The sequence below is a fragment of the Pezoporus flaviventris genome, unplaced genomic scaffold, assembly GCF_033815535.1.
Source record: "Pezoporus flaviventris isolate CSIRO_AGI_PZ_B2104156 unplaced genomic scaffold, CSIRO_AGI_Pfla_v1 ptg000078l, whole genome shotgun sequence".
NCBI classification, from domain to species: domain Eukaryota; kingdom Metazoa; phylum Chordata; class Aves; order Psittaciformes; family Psittacidae; genus Pezoporus; species Pezoporus flaviventris.
The window spans coordinates 14,694,232-14,698,412 of NW_026892626.1; positions in this window are offsets into that span (position 1 = coordinate 14,694,232).

The following is a 4,181-nucleotide window of genomic DNA, read 5'->3' on the forward strand; positions in this document are numbered from 1 at the left end:
AGTGCACATATGCTTTTGAGCTTAGGAGATCTTCAGCTTCGTCTTCTGGTGTCAGTCATTGCAAAGGGCGATTGGGAAGTACGGAGGAAATTATCAACAACCTTTGCAGCAGTAATCACGGCCAGGATGGTGAAGACAAATAAAAGGACCCTTGGCTGGATCCTTGGAGATGGGAAAGACCCTTTTCCCACCAAGTGTTCGCAGGGTGGTGACTGATGAAGGCTGGGCTGGGGAAAGGTTTGTCTCACAGGTGTGGAGGGAAGAGCAGGTAATTGGTGGCTATTGTTTCTGATTAGGGGAGAATAAAAGCCATCAGGCTGAGCATCCTGCTGATGTTCCTTAAGGTAGAGGTGAGTATGGGTCTCTAATCCTAGTTTAAGACCTTGGGAAATCACTGAAATGGCTTGCACCCATTTTGGAGGCTGGCTGTGCATTGGGAACTGGAGGAAGGTGACATTTTGGAGGGATGCTGATGGAACAGGAGGGACCACACCAGTGAAGAGGCCAATGCGGCTGGAAGGATACACAGGAGGTTCTTACTGATGGGGCTGCTGTGATTCCCCCAGCAGTGCAGGCAGGTACACACCACAGGGCAACCAATTCACTTCCAAAGTGGCTTCTTCAACACCTATTAAACACAGCAGCTGACTTGCTTGCACTGATGGATCTTCTCCTCTTTGCCTGTCAGCCTTGTGAAGCCCTTTTCCTTCCCCTGGGCTGTGGGGCTGAAGGCAGCAGGCTGGTGATGGGGAGAGCACGGGAGCCACCAGCCCTGCAGCGTGCCGGGCTTGGGGCCAGCATTCCTGCTGCTGCTCTGCAAACAGCCTGCATTTGTTCAGGCTGCTCACAGCTATGAGGCATGAGTGTGCCAGGGCTTAAAGCTGCACAGCTGAGGTCTGGATCAGGCTCCTGGCACGGGCTGAGTGCGTGGTGGGAGCTCAGCATCCCCGGAGATGCAGGAGGTGCAGATCTGCAGCTCCAGGTGTGCACTGGACTACAACCCTTGGTCCTTGTCACCCCATCCTGGCCACTGGGACACTTGTTCTGCCTGCTGTGGCCCTAGGGACAGGCTGAGCTCCTTATGGAGATTCCCTGAGCTCTCCAAGGGAGAAGCTGATTCCCCAAACGCTGGCTGGGGCTCTGGTGGGGAGTACATGCTGGCCTTCGTCCTGCTGATCTCCCCAATTAGTTTCCCATCTCCTTTTTCTCCTCTTCAAAGCCCTAAGCGTCATTAATCTGCTAGGGGGATTAATGCTAGGCTGAGCCGGGGAGGATGGTGCCTCCCCGACCCTCTTGCCTGCACAGCCATGCACACTAAGAGTTTTTGGCCGTGCCGTCACAGCTGTTAGGGCTACAAAAGCCCTGAGAAATGTGATCTCTCGTGGCCCTTGTCTGCCAGGCCCAGGCACCCCAGACCCTTTTGAAGGCAGGAATGAAGCTGAGCATGACCAAGTTTGCCCCAGCGATGGCCCTGTGCTCTGCTCCCTGACCATCCCAAGGGGGAGTTAACAATGCCTGAAGAATCAGATCAGCCCTTGGGACCTTCAACCCCCAGTGCCCCACTTCCATCCTCCATCTCCTGCGACCACAGAGGATGACAGATCCCAAAGGTCAGGGATGGGTGGCACAAGACCCAGAAAGTTGTGCTGGAGGCCACAAAAGGGATAAAACCCTGATATAGGGCAATAAGCTTGGCAAAAGCATAATTATTGTAGACCTTTGCCCACTATTGCTTTCTCTCAGGGGACAATGGGTTGAATGTACACTGGAGGAGAGGTTTTGCACAATAACTGGTGAGGGACATGCAAAAGGGACCAGGGTGCATGGGAATGCAAGAAAGCGTCCCTGTGCATCACTCACCAGGACTCAGGGTCTTTTCTGGTCCCTTAAGGGAGATGGGTAATGGCCATGAATGATGCAGGAGGGTGCCAGTTGCTCTGGGGAGCTGTGGGAGCCCTGCTCCATATCCAAATGCCTTTTTCCCTTATGCCAGGGAGCTCCAAGCCCATGGTCCCCTCCCTGGTACCCAGGGTGCTGTGTCCCAGGAGGCAGGAGCCCAGCTGTTGTTTTAAGCACTGCCTGCTGGAGACACTCCAGTCTAGATTTCAAAGCAGTTGCCGATTCTTTCCTTGGATCTGAGGGGGCTCAGTGGGATCGGGGCAGCTTTGTAATCTGAAACAATGGGGTTAGGGGGGATTGTGCTGCCGGCAGCCCTGGCCATACAAGGAAAGAGGATCTCACTGTTTGTGCAGCCCTGCATTCCCCATCCTCCCCTGCCCCAGCCTGGGATAAGCAGCCCCCAGCGCCCACTGGCATCCAGGATTGCCCCTGTAGCACCGGATAGCAGAGGATAGATGAATAACACTGTGATAGGGACCAGGCACAAGCTGGGTCCTGTCTGTCCCCATGCTGCTGCAGGTTGGGTTTGGGTTTCTCTTCCTCTTGTTTTCTTCCCAGGGCTGAAACTCTATGCCGGGGTGGGAGATGCTCAGGGGAATTTGCAATGGCAGATGGTGGGGAAAAGAGAAAAGGATGGAGCACGCTGCCTGGAGGCACGGGAATACAACACCCTGGGAGGGACTGCGGAGTGAACAGCCAAAGGTGACCAGCCTGAAATGCTTTTAATGTCACAAATGTATGGTGCTGCCCTGTCCTACACACTCACACACCTGCAGGCAACAATCCCACTCCGGATGCCTTTTTCCTCTCTTTCTTTCTTCTTTCTTTTTTCTCCCTTTTGCTCTCTTCCCCCTCTAAAACAAAGATGTTTCCCCAGATGCACTGGTCCCCATCCAACAGATCCCTTTGTCTTGTCTCTTTGAATTATTTTTCTTTGTACGCATTCACCATCTTCCCAGGCTCAGCACTGGATGTCTCATTATAAGGGACATGCTGGTGTGCAGTGCCAAAACTCTTCATGATGCTGACACAGAGAGATCCTTCCTAGGGTGAAGATTCTAAAAGCTAAATCTCAGCCAAGGGAAGGCTGTAACATCAAGTCAAAGAGGAGGGATACCCAAAGGGGAACCAGAAATATTGGAGTGATTTTAGGGTTATAAGGAGTAAAATGGATGAAGGGAAATGGCAGAAGCAGTGCCAGAAGACTTCCCAACCCAAGTGTATCTTTTCCCAAGCCAAATGTGGTATTGTCCCCTGGGTCTGTGGCGCCAGGTTTGCTTTCCGTGGATGCTGTACTCTGGGGAGGAGTGCAAGAGCTGCTCTAGCATGGACCACACACAGCCTTGCATGATGACAGTCCTGTTGTCCCTTGCTCAAGGGTGTGATCATAGAATGGTCTGGGTTAGAAGGGACCTTAAAGACCACCTATTTCCAACCCCCTCCCATGGGCAGGGACACCTTCCACTACACCAGGTTGCTCCAAGCCCTGTCCAACCTGGCCTTGATCACTGCCAGGGAGGAAGCATCCTCAACGATGCTCCATCATTGTGATGTCCTGGGCTGCCCATGTCTCCCAGGGAGGCAGGTCCTGCTGAGCAGCCCGGCTGCTTGGCCAAAACCACTGTGCAGTGATTGAGGACTGGCTCTGTGCTGGACCATGGCTATCCTATTCCAGTAACACCCTTTGCTTTTGCAAACTTGCCACTGGCTTTGACCCACCTCCAGACACGCTCGGTCTTGTAGATGTTTGGGCTCCTGCTGTTTCCTGCCCCTTTACTCCAGCCCTGAAAGAATACCTGGGTGCTCAAACCCAGACCCGTTTCTCTCAGCTGGCTTGAGCTGGTCTAGGAAAAGAAATGAGCTCTCCCTGCAGGCCTGCCCTCACTTAACTTTGCAAGAGGAAATTTTCTCCCGAGCTCCAGGGATTGCAGGACATTTTTGATGTGAGGGAGATATGGAAAGCAAACCTGACCTTTTCAACCACAGAAAGGCTGTTTCCCCACAAGTCTGTGTTGCAAAAAAATGTTGGGTTTTATTTTCCTCCCAGTGCAGCACTGAAAACAAACATCCAAACCTCAAGCTTTGCTACAAAGCACAATTGTCTCTCCAGACCAGCTCTTACACACTTCTATCCGGCCCTGCTTCCCTGTGCTGCTCCCTGCCTCTCTGCAGGCTCAGGGAGTGTGGTAGGATCAGCCTGGGAAGTTATTTTGTTCCCACCAAACACCTTGGCTAGCAGTGGAGTCCTTTTATTGCTGGGATGTCATTCACACTGTGCTTGT